At 37.6% G+C, this 20,040-nt stretch overlaps 1 pseudogene; it reads right to left on the reverse strand.

Moving 5' to 3' along the window:
- Positions 1-17,431: 17,431 nt before the first annotated feature.
- On the reverse strand, positions 17,432-17,845 carry LOC104636136 (thymosin beta-15A homolog pseudogene; annotated as a pseudogene).
- Between the last annotated feature and the right edge of the window lie 2,195 nt (positions 17,846-20,040).

The raw sequence follows: 20,040 nt of genomic DNA on the forward strand, positions 1-20,040 counted from the left end.
ACGAAGCACCACTATATGTTCTGTGTGGATTGACCAGCTGGAAAGCAACTTTGCAGAAAAGGACCTGGGATCCTGGTGGACACCTGGTTGAACATGAGCCAGCAATGTGCCCTTACTGCAAAGGCAGTTAACGGTATCTTGGGCTGCATGAGGAGGAGTGTTGGCACACTGGAGGCCACACCTGGAGCACTGTGTCCAGTTCTGCGGTCCCCAGTACAGGAGAGATATGGAGCTACTGGAGAGTAGTAGTCCAGTAAAGGGCCAGGAAGATGCTGAAGGGAGTGGAGCATCTGGGACTGTCCAACCTGAAAAAGAGAAAGCTCAGTGTGCTCTCATCAACGTATGTGAATACCTGAGAGTGCAAAGAAGCTGGAACCAGGCTCTTTTCAGTGGTGTCTGGTAAAAGCAGCAAGGTCAATGGGCACAAAGTGAAACACAGGAGGTTTGCTCTGAACATCAGGAAACACCCTTTCGCTGTGAAGGTGACCGGGTACTAGCACAGGTTGCCCAGGAATGTGTTGGAGTCTCCATCCATGGAGATATTCAGAAGCTGTCTGGACATGCCCCTAGGCAACCAGCTCTAGATGACCCTGCTTGAGCAAGGAGGTTGGACCAGATGACAGACATCCTTCCCAACCTCAACCATTCTGTGATTTTGTAAAACATCACCCTGAAAAAGATAATTCCCATTTGAAAATTCAAACCCAATACTTCTTTTTTTTGACAATACTTTCCCAGAACTGACCTCAATTTGAAAATATATGCAATCTCTGCAAAGCTGCATTTTTCAGTAGATAAGATATCTACTAAAATGTAATATCCATCTAGCTCTAGGAGTGCACTTTTAATGGAAGGAGAAGGATACTTGCCCCTATAAAATATTTTAATGTCTGTGTCTCTGATGGAGAGCTCAAATGTACCTGATAATTGCCATCCACTAGAATGGCCCATATTTCTTCTATTTCATGTGCAAGCACTTGGAGTACCCCTGTGTAACAGACTGGCAGAAGACAGTGTCTTTTGTAAGATCCCCAAAGTAGTTCATGTCTGAATGCTGAATAAACACATACCACAGACAAAACTATGCCTCAGCAGTCTGAATAGTTTCCTATGTGCCTGCTTTCAGAATGGGTTAAACTCCCCTGTTTGTTTTACATGGGGACATCCCTTGATTGTACCACTGATGAGGCTGACTCACTGGTTGCTCACTTTGGGAACCTCCTAGGAAAGGCCAAACTGCTTCACCATGAGCCTTGTCCACCACTCTAGAAGACCCCAGTGCTCCAAAAACCAGGCTATGCCTGACAGACTTTTATGAGAATGCACTGCAGAAGTTCATGTTCAAGATTGTGGAGAAAAATATTTGTCTGTCCGTAATGTATACCATTAATGAATTCAGCTAAATGATCCTCTCCTCAAGCAGGCAAACACCATTTTTTATTGCGTTACAAAATTGAAATAATAATTAGAACGGGCAAAGTAGCTCTCACTGTAACCAGGTAGCTACCCTATTTCTCCTACTGATAATAAATGCTTACGGACAAAAAATATTTTCAGCTCCCAGGAAGACAGAGATGGACATATTTACAGTGAGATATCATTAGCTCTGAGAAAATGCCTTGCTGTACATTGAAAATACCGAAGCTGAACCAAAAGTCAAGAAAAAAGCCAGATTTCACTTGGCTTCAATAGCCATTGCAAACGCACTGTTTCAAAACCGTTGCCATTAATACAGCAGAGGCAGATGAAAGGTTCTGCCAAAGCGAAAGAAATAGATTATCAAATGTTGAATAATTTGTTGATGCATAAGTTACTGATGCCCTGCATCTCTAGTAAATAATGCAACTTTTTTTTTAAAAAAAAACTTTTTTTGTGCTAGAGGTTGAAAATAAAAATGCTCTTTCTTCAAAACCGCAGTCATCTTTTGAATTTTTTCACTCCCTAGATGCATAATTAAGAAACAACATGTTCTGCATTGTTCAAAAAGCATTGTTTTAAGTTACAGGAAAACCAGACTTTAGATATAAAGTTCCGATTAAGCTATATGATGATAGCATGGAGCCAGGCAAAATAAGTTGGTTGTGTCCTTTCTCTTTCTTGCTGTGACTGTAAACAAACGTATATGTCTGGCAAGAAAAAAGTATCAACTCAGACTTCAGCAGCTGAGAAGCAGGTAGTGTCACCAAGGTAGAAAGTTAATGCAAGACCTTACATTTGGTAATAAATTCTTTAAATTTCAAGACTTCTGAAAATTGATTAAACGTGAGATGTTCTCACTTTCTTTTCTTATTGTATATCATTCATTTGGGGCGTAAAAAATTTCATAAGCATAAAACTAAATCCAACCAAACTACAGCTGACACTCATTTTAAGCTCCATGCCTGATTTTCAATTAATTCATCCCTCTTTCCTCTTTCACTGTTCTCAGAAAAACACTGCTGCCCAGTTTTCAAAATGCAAGTTAAAAAATGGCACAGTTTAAAGGCAGAGGTTAGAAGAACTATATTTGTATATATATCATACATAATATATATAAATTTCTTAAATTTTCCATTGCTATTTATAAATTTAAAACTCAAATCAGAGATTTGAACAAGTCAGGTCCAAAAACTATGAACTAATGCAGTGCCACTCTACAAAAGGAGAAAGAAGGTGAAGTTCACAATTTTGCTTGCAGAGCTGTTTCCATATATCTTAAAGGCCTAAAAGGATTTCAGAGGATTATCTTTGTCTAGATTGCTGTCACTCCTATTAATCAGTCTTTATTGATTGCTTGGTCTTTTGGTCTCCTCAAGTTCAAGAAAAAGTCTGTAATATACTGCCCTTCAACAGATAAATAAATCTATTTGAATCACACATGGACTGGAACTATATGAAGATATGATTTTTATGACTTTCATAACTACAAGCTGTGGAGGAGTTTACAAGCATTTTTAACAGATTATCTCTATATATGCATCAAATCTCAGCCATTCATTATGTATCAACAAGTAGAAAAAATTTTAAGTGTTCTACAGCAGTTATATGTAACAGAACCCATGCTTCAATTATTAAAATGAAGGTCAAACAAAGCCAGACATGAGGTAGCTGTTCAGAAAATAGTGTTTTTCATAGCTGCTCTGTGTACTGATGCAGAGTTTGTCTGATCTATTGATCTTACAGCAAAAGTCACTTAAGATAGGGGGGAAAAAAGGAAAACAATGTGCAAAATAAGTGCAAAGTTAGAATATGGACTTCAGCTTGGTCCCTTCATGTTGCATTATATTTGCTTTTCTGTATACACGCATTACTTTATATTTTATTTGTTGAATGTCCACAGAAATGTTTGCCGAAATTTTTTTCATACAAAAACAAATGTGTTTTGAGGGGCTTCTATGATTGCATGAAAATAGTGATATTTTGAATAGGTTAATAGATTAGAAAATGTTGTGCAACTTTGGTGACCACCTACAAAGTTCAAACAAAATTAAATACCTGGATTTCCAAATTATCCTCAGTTCTGCCTTGTTAATAAAACAATTTTTGGAATAATTTTGATCAGGAAGCAAATGAAAATGTTTTTACCTGCTTGTAAATATCCACGTCTTCAGAGGAAAAATAAGTTCCTCAAAAGCGTTCGGGGGTTTTTTGTCAATCACCTAAGCTTAAAGGTGATAAAAAATTTAGATATACAGTGTTATATTATGACCCTGAAGATGTTATCCAAAGCATGCTGTGCTAATCAGAATTTTCCTTTCTCAACAGAGAAAAATAGGCATCTCCATAAATTATTCATCTGACTTCATCTTTTCCCTACTTTAAGAAATGATGATTCACCTTCTGAAAGTGCCTACTTCTCTACTGGAGTCTCCAGGTTGATCTCTAAGATGATGTTTAGATAGGGTCTTAGGGAAGATGAATCCTAATTGTGACATGTATTTTCTTCTAAGGATTTCTGTAGGTTTTCCTCTTCTTCGGTCTCTTAAAAAATACAGAAACACACTGCAGCAGTTGCCAGTCATAAGAATGACATGCTGTCAGCTGAAACTGCTATCTTGTTCTTCATAATTGAGTCTCTGTAAATTTACCCAGCAGAACTCTCACAAAATTAGAAAGCTTTTGTAAAAGAAAGGATGATCCTTGTTGAATAAACTTAATTCAAAAAAAAAAAAAAAAAAAACAAACCTCTTCCTGAAAATTATAGCTCCATTTTATGGATAAGAAGCTTCAGAAAATCAGGCTCATAAGGACAGCTGAGGGTGATTAAACATTCAAGATGGGACATTTTTAATTTGTGGTAGATTAGCAATGATAAAACTTAAACAAAGCTCCCAAAAGTTATGAAGCCAATGACAAAGTTTAAGTGCACAAAGTTATGATGAAACAAGTTACAATCCATATGCTCCTAGTGGTAGATGGCATTTTAATGTTATTGCTTAATGATACATTTGATTTCATTTTATGTTGTTTCCCATAAAAGGGGGGAAATGGCACTAGAAAAATGGCTGTTTTCAATTTTTATATACTTCATGTATGCAAGTCCTGAAACCAAACCAGTACTATACAGAAATAAATTGTCTTTAAAAGTAATAAAATACATGCTCCACAGGAGACTTACTGATCTTTAACAATTCTTTAAGGGAACCCAGTGGCTCATAACATTTTTAAAATAACAAGTTTGCATAAAAATTACAGCTTAAAGTAAAGGCATGGATGACTAAGATCTTCCCCATCTTATTAAAATGTTACGTTTAGATCTTACAGGATTGATAGGATTTATTTTCAGAGCAGGCACAGAGAGAGCTTCCAGATATAATATTTACTTACATTACTTACAATTAAAAGAATTAACAGGATTGTGGTCATTATTGTAATTCCGTTCTCTTTTTAAATTCTCCTAAAACTTTATTTGGCATGTGCAGATCACTGCACTGCATTTATTTTAATATTTTTTAATTGAGGATCTGTCTCAGATACGTCAAATGAGGCATTCTAACTGTAGGCCATAGAATTTTGCGATTTTGAGTAAATTTTTCATCTAGTTCTAAGAATTCTAGAGAATGAACTTGAATTTTTTTTTATCACTGAAGTAATTAAAAATTTCTTCTATGTAGCATTACTACTCTCCAGAACAATTCCTGGAAAACCACAATATGAAATTTAAATAAACAAAGAATCTGGAGGGAGAGGAATAAAAGAAGAGATAAGACACATACCAGTACACCCCACCTAATCTTAGCCATCTCCAGAAGGTGCTTAATTAGGAACACATTTCTTCAGCTCCCTGTATGGAATGGACAGAAGATGCCTCCACAGGGCGATTAGCTCATCTTGGAACTGAATTGCAAGTTAAAGGTGTTTGACTATAAAGAAAGCTGAGGGTGATTAGGGTCCTAATTTAGGTTCCTCAGTTTACATTAAGTGGGTTGAATCTGATTCCAACTGTTCACAATATTAAAAAAGAAAGGAACAACTAGGACCAGATGGAAACACTGAACCAGCACTGTGTGGACATGTGGGTTGAACATGATTGTTTGGCCTTGCTGAAAGTCTTCATAACAGCTTGTTTTATAGAGAAGAATCCACACCAATTTTAATTCTAAGAAAGGATTAACTTCGTAATGTGTTTCCTGGGGATAAAAGGGCTTTGTGTCCTCCCCACTTTCCTTCTCTTAATACAAACTGATGTATCCTTAGCAAGGAATTCTGGAGTAATGTAAAAAGTAGACTTCCACCTAAGCCTGAATTTACTCTTCTGTCAGGAATTATTGATAAACATCATCCTATGTAACATTCAAATGAGAATTACGGATGAGACTGAATTTCAGCACATCAGTGATGTCTATTCCTTTAAAAAGGAATAGACCTTCTACACTTCTCACACATACTCAAACAGAAAATAAGGTTTATAAGTCAACCATCAGAAATATTTTCTTCACTTTCTGGAACCTCTTACCAACTCATTTAATGAGAAGTGGGGGGATACTTAACAATAATAATGCAATTTTTTTCATAAATTTAAGAACTGGTTCTAGAAGTTTTAGGAAACAATCACGTTAATTGTCAAGCTGAAGTAAACACTTCAGTAAGCTGAAAACTGTCAATATGTGAGGGAAGGTAAATATAAAAATGTAATTGTGGATGTACTTAAGAAAAAAAGGATTTTGTTTTGCATGCAGATGAAAGAGTAAAAAGATGTATGAAAATTCACTCTACCCCATTGACTATCACAAATCAAATTACAAAGTGAAGCACTTTGATAGTGCTATTTCTAGTACTACTTTTCTAACAAGGTTCATTCCACTCCCCATCTCTTTTCATAAAGGGCAAAACTGGAATAATTCAGCAATTGCTTTCCTGTCAAACTGCCCTCTGGTAGTTAGGTGGCTTTGGGAAGAAAGCATCACTCAGGCTGTTGATGTGGAAAGCCTAGGAAAGTCACAGACTGAAGGCACTGAAGACAAATCATGGAAAGTCTAAGAAAGAACAAATGGTTTTCTGATTTATGTAATATTTTACAGGATAAGAAAAAATAGTTAAATTGCTAATGACATGAAATTTTAAGACTGCATCATAATACGTTTTGTTTACATTTTGTCTTTTCATTACTTTTGATGTACAGCACAGCAAACTATGACAACCAAAATTTCAAAACTATGAGTAATGTGTTATAAATTAATAGTCCAACACAAGCAAAAATCTTTACTATGAATGCTGAAATCACCTTGCTAAGAAATTGCACCTCAGAAATTGCAGATATGATGGTTCTTTTCAGCTCTTTCCAGCAATTTACTTTTTATTCTGGTTTCATCTATCTCTGCCCACTCATGTGACAACTTTTGTGTGATCCCATTTGCTGAAATAAATGTCATACATTTATTACAGAGACTGTTTACTGGCACAGGAAATTACCTTTATGTGGAAGAAGAAAACTTATAAATTGTGAAAAAAAAAAAAAAAAGTTTTTCTCTGCAATATTGTGGGGGATATTGGAATATGTATAAAAACAAACATACACGTGTGCATGTATGCAAGTACTTTCCCATAGGGAACATTGTAAAGAAATACATTACTTCCCTAAACAAAGGGATCATAGTGAATATGCTCGGAAAATAAAGTTATAGTTTCACAGGAATTTTTAATTTCGAGCTATGGATGACATACAGACTCAGTCAAGGACAGATGGCCACAGAACCCAAAATCATTGTGCCTGCCTTGCTAGGCTGGTTTTAAATTCACAGGATGACTCAGTGAGCTTGAAATGTCATGCTGGATTCTAGCAAGAAAACTATGCAAGGTTTTAAAATTTATCATTGGCATCTTAAATTAATCCTGGAACTAATTAGGAAGCTTGCAGACAACTCAGAACCCAAGTGCTATCTGCTCCTATTGACTTTTTTATACAGAAAGTGAGGTTTGAGAACTAAGGATGTGTCATACCATAACCTTTTGTTCCTGTCATTGTCAAATAAAAGCTGAAGACAGTTATGTGGGAGACAACTAACATTTTGTAATTTTCAACAGCATTATGTTAGAATATGAAGGCAGACTTGGTTTTGGCTTTACTTTTTAGAATCATCATTCTTAAAGTAAAATAGAAACAGGGAAGTAGCAGTGAAAAATAAAGGGATATTTTCAAACATTCTGACAAAATTAGAGTGAAATGAAATACAAATTATCACAATCAAATCTGGGTAACAACAAAACCATCTCCACAGTCAATTCAATTTTGTGATAATTAATAACTAATTAGCTGAAAAAATCAATCAGATGATTGGGGGGTTTTTGTATTTGACTGAATGTTATCATCTTTACATTTGATATTTTAAGGGGGTTTTATTTGAAAATAATGAGGTATAAGTTTTAAATCCTGTAAAGTGACCTAACCTGCAAATTCTCTTTGTCAGAAGTCATGAATTTTCCTCATATAGTTGGAGAGCAAGATAACAGAAAAGTCCTATGGTAGAAAAGTCCAAAAAACAATATTAATATCATTTGCACCTATCTACTTACCTGTCACCTAGTGTTGTTTTTTTGATTGTACACAAGATTTTCAAAAAGAGATGCCTGAATCCTGCCCACTCTGGGTTGTTTAGGCTGCTCATAGTGACCTTCTTTTCAGAAGTGCCATGCATCCAGTAGTTCCCTGTGCTGATGGAAACTCATAACCACACCCTATATAAATCCATGAGTACAAATGTGGAAGTCTAATTTTAAACCTGTATTTTAGAAAAATCTACACTTCTTTTTTTAACTAAATAAGTTTCTACTTTTTTTGATGTAGAAGTTGTTAGCATGTTGGACAGCCACTCTTTTCCTTTAGGGCACTAATCACTGTATTGAGCAGGGCTCTGCCAAAGGAAAATCACACAAATGTACTGAATCAAGCTGAAGTAGAAAAGCAAGGAATACAACTGAAACCTATTTGGAGAAAGCCACTAAGGTGTTTTCAAGTGAGCATCAAATAGAACCATTAACATTCTGGATTATGTATTTTCAAACTATTTTTGTCCTAAAAGGTCCTTTTCAGTGTTTCTGTGAGAACACTACTATGGTATTTTCAAGTATTCATTTTCAGGCTTTCAAGTTATTAAACTACAGATAGTCCATCCTCCTTATCTTAAAAATAAAAAAAAAAAAAGACAAGCAACACAAACAGTAAATCCACTTACTGTACCTGTGTCTAAATGACCGTGCAAAAAAAAAGTCTTTGTCTGACTGAGTCACATCACTTTAAAATTTCAAGCTGAAATTGATGTTCCATACACAAGGAAACCAGAAGAAAGAAAAAGTGTTGAAGAAAACTGCAGGCACTGATATTATTGGTCGTGGAGAGTACCATTTACAAGAAAATGATTTTATTTTTTTTCTCCTTTTTTCGTCTTGCCTGGACTACAATACTGCGATAACCTGACACAACCATCAGAGTGGCTTAAGAAGAGTGGAAAAAAAGTTTGAAACCCTATTCATTCTGTTCACCCTCTAGATTTCACTCTCACAAACATATAGTGTGCAGTCTTTCTCCTCCCACATCTTTCCTTTACAGGGGAGATTGATTTTTCCCCTTTATAATACTAGGATAAATGCAAAGCGTTTAATAAGATATTTAATCACTTTGTGTAAGATCAACAACTTCGACAATTTGTTAGTCACAGATAATAAGAATGACTTTTTTTTCCTTTTTTTGTTAGATGACATTTTGGTTAAAGACATTTTCACCTCATCAAACTGGTCTGGTTTGCAAAGAAATGAAGAAGCAGAGGAGCTGCAGCTAACACCTAAAAAAATCCAGTTGAGTCCAAGACTCAGCTGTAAAATCAGATATTGCCCTTGCTAAATATAGCTTAATGGATAGACTACTATCACACATAAGATATGTCTTTTATCTTTGCAGCAAGGTAGATGTGAAAAATATCTGTGCATTTAATGAGAGCAGGATTGTGTCCAGTATCACAGGTTCCTTCTATAGCACATATTTGGCAAGACTAAAGAACATGTCAAACCACCCTGTGGCTGGGTCCAGTAATGCTATTTTGTTGAAGTGCTGAAAACATAAAGATTTGGTTGCTGTTGACCAACAATATATTACAGGCACCCTGGCTCCAAGCCATGCTTAAAGCCATGAACTGGAAAACATCCATTTATTTCAGAAGGTACAAATTGCTGTTGTGTTTTCCCACTGCTTCTTACAACCTTGAAGTCCTCACCTACAAGACAAATAGATCCAGATATGGCAGATATTTATCTCCAGTATACAATGGTGAAGTAGATGCCAAGGTCCAATCATTTATGACCCCAGAAACAGTGGTTGAAGGACGAGTGAGTGATCCTAAGAAATGTAAGTGTAAAAAGTATAGCTGGTAAATCCCTGCAGCAAAGCGAGCATGGAACTACGAGTCCTATAGCCTGATTCTCATAACTTGATACTAATACAATAATCACTTTCAGTGGATGGATGGACTGACATGTACCACCAAAGTAAAGAGCTATAAGACTTCTAGTGTCAATACCTTGTTCCTCTTACATAATATCACAACTTATGTTGATTTCAGTGGAGTGGGAAGGGAACTGCAAGATGTACATTTCATGTGGTATTAGAAAAACTAGTTATTAGTAAAACCACATATTGAGAGGTTTCGCTGTAGGGATGGCATTAGGTGTATTGGCAGTTAGCTAAATAAGTTGATAATATTTAACGTTCTGTTTGGAGTGTGCTTTTGCAGCAAATCTCCTCATTGCCCCACTTAGCACATTTTGATTTGCTTTGTGGAGAAGTCTTGGAATGTGAAGCACTTCAGGAGTGCATCTAAATCACTAACAGTAGTTAAGGCCATTGGACTGAATTAGAGTTAGTCAAGAGCAAACACACAGATGTACAAACACACATACACATGAATCTAATGTGTTTATGAGTTCCTCAGTACCAACCAGTTTTCTCTGAGGATCTGTTGTTGCACAGCACTGCTTGTGAATGTAGACAGCTGGTGTCTCCTGGCAAGCAGGGACCCAGAACAAAGGTGAGCACCTTCCAGTTGTGAAGTTCCAGGCAAGCTCAGCAGATCACAATAACTTCCTATTTATCCATTCATCAAACAATAGGAATAATACTTTAAAGAATCAGTTATGGAAAACATATAAAACCATAGTAAGTGCCACCTAACTTTATCACTGTATTTTTTCATTTTGTCTCCATATTGCCTTTTTTCCCCCTTTTTGTGTAGTTATAAACACCTGTTAAATGAAACCACTTAACTGGTTACAGAGTTGTGCTCTCTCTCATCCCTCAGTATCCTTTCTGTAAAAGACGCTTCTGTTGGGGTGACAGAAACTGGAGAGTGGTGCAGATGAATTGACCTGATCAATGCATAAGAGAGGTTTCCTCTCCCCTACTGTTTAATAGTTAGACCTAACAGTTCGTTGGTCCTCTCTCTGTTGTTATGAACTAAAAAGCTAAAGAAGCATACTCCTCTCAGATAAATGTGAGCAATTCCTGCTGTTAGAGAATGGACTCTCACAAAGCAGAACTAGACCCCCTGACTGACTACTGATATTAGGCTGTTGTAGAGATGTGTTTAAAGAGATGTAATCACATGCAAAATTTTTCTGTTCACTAGTCTGAAGTTTCTATCATTAATAACATTTGGGTTTTTGAGTTTCACATGCAAATAAATCTATTACATATATAAAATTAGTTAATAACTACTTAAGCTGTTAACCACCATTTGGGACTGTATTAGCTTTCTACTTAAGTAATTAATGTGATACATTTTTAGGAAACTGTAATACCAGTATTAATATTCATTACAATAATTAATACCTTCTGTGTTGCCATTGTATCAAGAATCAAGTATATTAGGTTAACTAAGTGAGGCAATAGGCTTATAAAACTAAAGCAGCATATTGTGTAACAACTTGAACATATCATAAAATCAGAAATGTGTCTGAACTCTAAAGTTCAAATCCAAATCTGAATAGTCTCCCACTTAGGAACATTTTAATGTCATGCTGCAATGTGACATGTGTTCATAAGACTCTTTGCTAAGACTGAAGCATCTTATTTTTCTGGGGAGCTAGCAGGTGTTCCATACAAGTCCCTTCATAGATTAAAGTGAAATAGCTAAAGGATCCTTCTAATCCTTTAGCTGAGGGACAGTAGTGGACATGGATACCAATTAGACCTTTCCTAGACCTAGACTTCAGTCCTAAGAATAAGATTCCTAATTCAAAAGATTGTTTGAATGCTTACATACCAAATGTGGATTCTATATTGCCTATTCAAGGTAACAATTTACTGTCTTGTATTCCCCAAATTAGTGATTTATTTCTCTAACTTGGCATGATGTCATACTCTGGTCTAATGGCAAGGAAGTGATGGTTATGGAAAGTTAGAAGAGGGTGTATGTTTATTTGGCTTGAAGGCAAAGGGTAAAGCTTAATAAAGTAGAACTGAATATTTTGACAGAGATTCAGATACCTGTACTTGGAGGTATACAAGCCAAGCAGATGGTATTTCATAACTGACTTTAAAAGCACATGAACTAATTCAAGGAGAAACTACAGGGGTTGGTACCATTTTTTTTTATTTTTTTTTTCACTTTGTATTTGTGTGAATATGAACAAATTTATTCAGAAATACTGATCATCCAGATGCTATAAATAGTTTACTGCTAAGGATATCAGATGTTTTTGATGTTACTGTTCAACTGCAGCAAATTCTAACCTACATTATATAAAGCACACAGAGAAAGGATAATTCTTTCCCTTTGGATGCTCAGAGTACTTGGGCTAGTGACACGTAGAGGTTCAGAACACTGAATAGCAGCAGGATTCTTCTCAAACTCTTCAGGTCTTGTAAGAACCCATTAATAAATAAGGCCTTCTAATGCCAGTATTTCACACGGCTAATGCTCTTATCCATTTCCTTTTCAGTATCCTTTCAGTCCCACATAAGAATGTAATGGAAATATAGATTCTTTTTCTATATGAAAGTTATGAGATTTGTTTGCATCAGTTGCATTGGTAAATATATTTTTATTATACTCAATGATACTTAATAAGTTAGTAGCCATTAGGAGAGTATTTTCATATGTTTCAGTGGTAGGCTCTTCATAAACAGCCTTGCCCCTCACTTCTCTTGGGCTTTTGTTCTTCCTTTGCAACCCCTCAAAGACATGACACAACTAATTGCAAAATTATGAAAAAAAATGGACAATTTTAAAAATCAGTGCTTTAAAAATAAACCTTTTGCATAAGAATTAACTCTGGTTCAGACACAGTCTTGTCTACCCCACAACCACACAAGCAGTTTGTACTGTCACAGATGAAAAGGCAGCAATGGGAACTAGAAATTCAGGTTCGGGAAGCAGTAACTGCATAAACTAGCACTGCTGCCAAAAGCAGCAGCATGGCCTAAGGCTAGTTATGTGTATCTCTGAGGCACAGTATACTTGAGAGTCATTCAAATGGAAGCACCAAAGAATAGCTGCAGCTGGAGGGAAAGATACCCAGATTGTCATCAGGATCTCAGCAGACAATGAAAAATGACAGAAAAAAAAGACAAAAGGCAAAAAGACCTTTCCTTACTGAGTTGCAAGCGTGACTTTTCATTGCCAAATCTGAAAAACATGTTTCAGATGAGTCTGCTTGAGGAGACAGAAGGGACTCCTGAGCCAGAAAGACATTAGCAAGCTATCAAGCCCACCTCAGGGTTGTAGCAAGAAATCCAGAGAGAATCTGCTTGAAGACCTGAGGGTCACCATTGCATACATGCCAGGCAGAGGCTCTCTGCTCAAGGAATTTGTCTAAATTTTCTATCCAGCCCTTAAAGAGGTGTGTCATTGTGAAAGATACAAAACAAGTTTAAACTTCCTGTGAATTGTGAACATATATGGAACACACCTACATTTTCAAACTATCCACCAGGTTAGTCAAATGAAAGAGGTGGGTAAGGAGGGTGGAAGATCTTGAGGTGGAGCATGGAGCAAGGGGACGGTGGCTTTTTTTTCCCCCGTTTCCCTCAAAGATTTCTTATGGTCGTACCTCAATGTTTACATAGAGCAGGATATCCTCTTCTTCCTCCAAAACTTTAGGGTCCAGGGCACACCATCATCTCTTGGGGACTCTGCCATCTGTCAGAGAGCCCAAACTCCACTCCTTTGCTAGAAGTATACCCAGAGTCAGTGGAGCAAGTCAATAGTGCACAGGTGCCTAACTATTGACTGTAGGAGACGGATGCTTAATGTTTGTGTCCATGCATACATGTATATGCATGTGTAATAAAAATCTAGGAGAAAACTGCTGCCTAAGGTCAAATACCTTTCTTTCTCACTCGTGCTTTCTTTTTACATATACAGACCTTGGCAAAGATCGAGCCCTTACAGCCAGTTCCTACAGAATAGCACTTCCAGATTCTCCAAAAGAGTTATTCAAGGACAGAGGAATCTTTACTTTCTAGGTAGAAATCAAGAAATGTAAAAGATAGCCAAGTTTAGGTTTCTACAACCCTGAACCCACTTAAGAAAGGAAAACTCCAAATTTGGCTTTCAAGTCATAGTAACTATCAGGGATCAAAGCAGCTGATATGGAAGAAATATGGGAAAATATACTTCAAAAAGAGAAATATCAATATAAAAAAGTATACTTCAGCACTCTTGTGTGAGTGGGTGTTTCTAGAGCCAAACTTCAAAGGATATCTTGCTCTGGTAGAAGTTATGCCTTTTTTGGTCAAATTTTCACAAGTTTGAAGAAGAGGGTACCAGCAGTAAAGGCTGATGATATGTAGTAACAATTGTAGAATGGAACAACACAGGCTAAAGATGACAGGGGCTCATTTATTTCCAGTTATATCACAGTCCTTCAGATTGTTCATATTTTTGGAATACCAAAATGTCAAGTTTTTCAGTGTGGTATGGACAGATTTGAGTTGCAAAACCTTTGGGTCATTATTGGTATACACACACATAGATAAAGATTGGGATTTAGATTAACTGTGTAGTCAATAAAACTTGTTGCATAACTTCACAGGTTTAAGATGAAATCATCACAATCAATTCATAAATTAGTTTCTCCATAACTGACATAGAGCTAATGAGTATGATGTGATTTTATTGATCTTCTTATAGGATGGTTGGAGAGTTCACCTATGACTGACTATCAAAATAAAAATTAGCATGGGATGCTTTATCTCACAGTATATTACCATTAATTTTCTGACTATACAGTTAGTAAGAGGATGCACATTTAAACAATGTGCATTTAAGAAAATCTAAGCATACTGACTCACATTTAATACGTTTAATCTTTTATCATAGACACCACAGAATGATGTCCAAACCTCCAGAGTTTCCTTATACTTAACTCTATATAACTGGGTTTAGCTGAGATAGATAGAGTTAATTTTCTTCCTAACAGCTGGTATAGTGCTGTGTTTTAAATTTAGGATGAGAATAACGTTGATAACACACTCATGTTTTTAGCTGTTGCTAAGAAGTCAAGATCTTTCAGCTTCTCATATTTGCCTGACAATGAGAAGGTGGAGGGCACCCAAGAAGCTGGGAGGGGACACAGCCAGGGCAGCTGACCCAAACTGGCCAAAGGGATGTTCCATACCATATGACATCATGCTCTGTATATAACATTGGGGTGGGTCAGAAGGCAGTTTGGCTTGAGAACTAGCTGAGTATCAGCTTCAGCTGGTGAGCAATTGTGCTCTGCATCACTTGTATATTATTATTATTACTATTACTATTCTTAATTGTCTGCCTTTTCTGTCCTATTAAACTGTATTTATCTCAACTCACAAGTTTTACTTTTTTTTTTTTTCTTTTCAGTTTTCTTCCCCATCCCAACGGGGGTGGTGAGTGAACAAATGGCTGTGGTGGTGTTTCAGTTGCCTGCCAGGTTAACCCATGACATTAACACAAGAAATATTTTAAAGCAACTGATTACACTGTGGTGTTTTATGGAAGCTTTTGAAGGAAAAAAAAATAAATCCCTTCCATCTCCCTCAGAACTATCAGCTCACATGAGACCTCAGAGAATTATTTTTGCAACACAGGCCAAGTGGTGTAGAGTCTATTTGGGTCCCTAGTCAATTAAGACCAGCACAATATCACATACTAAATCAGACATGCAAAGCCAGTGTCAACATTGCTGTAGTTCTTTTTGGTATCCCTTTTGGGCACTTCTCCCCTTTACAAAAGAAGGTGTGCTCCACAGTTTAAGAAGCATTTTTTAACATAATACCACTACAATACAGTACATGAGAACTCATAGACTCTAAAGGCTTCCTAAAGCCATAGCAATTTATGGTTTTGATAGATTGACTGAAAAGATCAATTAAGATAATTAAGCCAGCCATGCTTAGGTGGTTTGTTTTTTTGTTTTTTTTTCTTGTTTACAGATTGTGCATACACACCCAGCACAAGTAATAAAACATTATCTTGGCAGATTTGATGTGCTTTTGTATTACTCAGAAAATGCTTGCATGCATTGAAAATTTAGCATGCCCTAGGAGGGACATTTATCTTTTCAGAAAGATAATGTTACACTGACCATCTTGTCTGCCTTCAAATTTCAACTGACTTTAACACTGATATGATAAAAATCTGAAATTTTATTTAAACTTATGTTTAGCCAATGATTAAATGTTAGAGAGATAGCTTCAATGCAAGGTACTTGGTAGAGCTATACAGCATATAACAAGGTGGGATATTCTCTAGTTATATGCATGGTCATGTTCTTCCAAAAATTATAGAATCATAGAATAGTTTGGGTTGGAAGGGACATCAAAGATCCTCTAGTTCCAACCCCCCTTGCCATGGGCAGGGACACCCTCCACCAGACCAGGTTGCCCAAAGCCTCATCCAACCTGGCTTTGAACACTTCCAGGGAGGGGGCCTCCACAACTCTGGGCAACCTGTTCCAGTGCCTCACCACTCTAATAGTGAAGAATTTCTTCCTAATATCTAATCTAAATCTACTCTCCTTCAGTTTAAAGCCATCACCCATTGTCCTGTCACTACATGCCCTTGTAAACATTCCCTGACCATCTCCCTTGTAGGCCCCCTTCAGTTACTGGAAGGCTGCTATAAGGTCTCCTTGGAGCCTTCTCTTCTCCAGGCTGAACAACCCCAACTGTCTCAGCCTGCCTTCACAGGAGAGGTGCTCCAGCCCTCTGATCATCTTCATGGCCCTCCTCTGGGCTTGGTCCAACAGCTCCACACCCTTCTTATGTCCTTCTGCTGGATGCAGTACTCCAGGTGGGGTCTCATGACACTGCAGTACAGGGGGAGAATCACCTCCTTTGACCTGCTGGTCACACTTCATTTGATGCAGCCCAGGATATGATTGGCTTTCTGGGCTGCAGGCTCATATTGCCGGGTCATGTTGAGCTTCTCATTGACCAACACCCTCAGGGCTTCTCTCAATCCATTCTCCGCTCAGCTTGTATTTGTGCTTGGGATTGCCCTGACCCATGTGCAGGGCCTTGCACTCAACCTTGTGGGACTTCATAAGGTTCACACAGGCCCACTTCTCCCACTGTCCATGTTGCCAACAAAGATGTTAAACAGCACCGGTCCCAATACCAACTCCTGAGGAGCGCCACTCATCACTGGCCTCCACTTGGACATTGAGCCATTGACCACAATTTTTGCTGCCCTAAAGATTTTGAACGGCATCATTTCATGGTCACTGCAGCCAAGTCTGACCTTGAGCTTCACATTCCCCACCAGCCCTTCCTTGTTTGTGAGAAAAAGTACCTGCACGGCACTTTTTTTTTTAGGTCATTACATTTTTTATTTTATAACAGACTCATTTTTCCCCCCAAAAAAAACCTGTGAGTGAGGCTACAGAACATCATCAGTGAAGAGTATGCGAGACAGACCCAGGCCATGTGCCAGGCCAGAAAAGATCCCCACTCCCCCAGGCAGAAGGGATCCATTCTCAGGAGCCTCAATAGCCCTTGCTCATCTCCCCACTGCATTAGAGCAAGATCATCCCTGTCAATGGGAGTCACTGAGCAGCAGAGATGGGGTTGGGTCAGGCTATTGATGGACTGAGAGGGCCATGCTTTGTTCCTCCCACCCACCAAAGCTGCCAGTAAGTTGGGACAGTGGGTTAGGTGATGCAGCTGTTTTCTTTACGTGTACATGACAAATTTTAAAAAACCCACATTATTTAATTCAAAGCAAAAAAATCAAGTGGTAGCTCTTCCTGTTAGGCCATCTCACTCTAGAAAGACTTCATACATTCCTTCTCCTGTTCAATAGTCTCCTTGGAGGGCAGCATGTTCTTCTCTGTTGTTTTTCTTCAGCTTCCTCTTGTTGAATTTCTATATCTCTGAGAGGTCTGGCTTGTCACACATTTTGCTGTCCTGACCTGTCCTGTTCTGCTCTGCTTCTAGGTGTGAGAATTGAACATAAGAGGTTAAAAACACTGTTGTCTGCTTATCTTTTGTGCAAAAATTGCAGATGGAGATCCACGAAGTCAGCACAAGAAGCAGCTCAAGGAGGGAGTCTTATGGCGGCAAGATGGTCCTGTTTTGGCTAAAGAATGTGGAATAAGCAGATAAACAGTTTCAACACAGAATCTGGAAGGCCATGGTGCCCAGAGTGAGACCTTTTGCTTAATTATCCATGAAATGAATATTAAAGTTAACACCCTGAATATGATAATGAGCTTAAAGAAGTACATGCTAAACATATATGACTCTCCACTCAAATCATGTTAAATGTCACACCAGGGAGGGGAACAGCTAAGGTTAGGGTATAAAGGGTATTGAGGAAAATACCTCTGAGAGGAGAGAAGAGATTGAAGACCCAGAAGAGGCAGTCAATGGGCTGTGCTCCTTCTCCACTCAAGATAGAGATGCCTTCTTGGTAAGCATTGAGCCTTCACCTTCAGGTGAAAAATACACAGGATAGCATTTTGCTCGCACTATCATCATATATTAGTGCTATTACAGTAAGTGTATTTATCAGTGACAATTCCAAACTTTTTATATCTGTCGCCTTAATAAATTTCCTATCTTTTTCAACTTTGTGAAACTGTCTCAGTGAAAGTGCCTTAGAGGGTTCTGACAAGCAAACACTGACTCTGATAAGTGGCTACACATTTAAACCTTTAGACATAAACCATTGACCAAGTCTGGGACTAAGACTGGACCTAGCCACACCTAGGCTCCTCTCTGAGAAGGAGTTTAGAAAGCAAGGGGGTCCTTTCTGAACCTTGTGACTCAATAGGAGGCCCTCCCTCGATCACACATCAGACTCTCACCCTTTTACACAACACCAGGTGAAGCTGTGACATGTACAAATGATCTGTACATCTGTCAAGATAATTATTGCTGCAGACAATGAACTGAGTAATTTGAGTAAAAAAAATGTAGGTGGTAAAAGAAGTAAACTTGTGCTTTCCCTTTTTTGAGAAGTATGGCGACATACAGAAAACAAAATCATCACTTTTCAGCCTTTTTATTAGTTCACATTGTCATACATGAAAACGTAAAGACTTAAAAGGAAGATTCCTCCCCCCCAAAGATTAACTTAATATCTTTCAACTATAGACATCTCCAGTGTAGAATTCTACAGATGATTTAGTTAGTAAACATTTTTAAACTCTGTGGAGAGAAATAGGCACACCTCTGGCAAATTTCATGTCTTTCAAAACCACTTGAGGTACAAGTGCATTGACAATTTTATCCCACAACATATAAAGGCAGTATAGGCAAAAAGGTTATATAGAGAAGATTACATTCTGTTCATCTGAAATTGAGTCCTCTCGTAAGGAGAGACTCTTTCAAGGAGCCCACAGAAGTAGTTTTAAGAATAATGATTAGGGTAAATTCATAACAATCAAGACACAGATTTCAACCCAATTCTTCTACATGGACCTCATTTTTTTTTCCAGTCTTCTATCAACATTGTTCAGCCCAAATCTCCTCTACAAGGAGTTATTCCCAGCCTCCTTATAATAATAAGCCACCTGCAAAAGCAAGTTCACAAAATCCAAAGTTGATTAATTTAGTTTCTTATTGGATTAACTGCCCTATCTCCCCTAAATGATTACAAAGGGAGCTTATAGCAACAGAAAAGTTATTGTTCCCTAGCCAGATGACTCTTACAAACTATTCTATGACAACTGTCATAGGAGAACAATCACTTACAAGGTTATGACCAAATGAAGCTCAAAGCCTTGAATTATCTACTAAATAATTAAATGCCAGCTGCAAATTCCAGATATAGAAGCAGTGACTGTACAACTACCTTACATCCATCCAGTATTCCCTGGAGAAAAATACATGTGCCTACACTGCATACATAAGAGATCCAGTGCCTTTGGCCTGTATCAAATTTAGTGTGTGTGAACTAACTGTACAACGTGTGAGCAGTAAAACTGACACTGCTGGGAATTCACACGGACACAGGAAAGCCATCTAGTGACTCCCAGAAGCTCCATGTAGGCTCTCTGTGCCCTGAAAACTGGATAAATAGAAAAACGTATTCATATTCCACCTGCATAAGCTAACACGAAAAAAAACCCAAACCAAACCAGAGGATA

The sequence above is a fragment of the Balearica regulorum genome, chromosome 1, assembly GCF_011004875.1.
Source record: "Balearica regulorum gibbericeps isolate bBalReg1 chromosome 1, bBalReg1.pri, whole genome shotgun sequence".
Taxonomy (NCBI): domain Eukaryota; kingdom Metazoa; phylum Chordata; class Aves; order Gruiformes; family Gruidae; genus Balearica; species Balearica regulorum.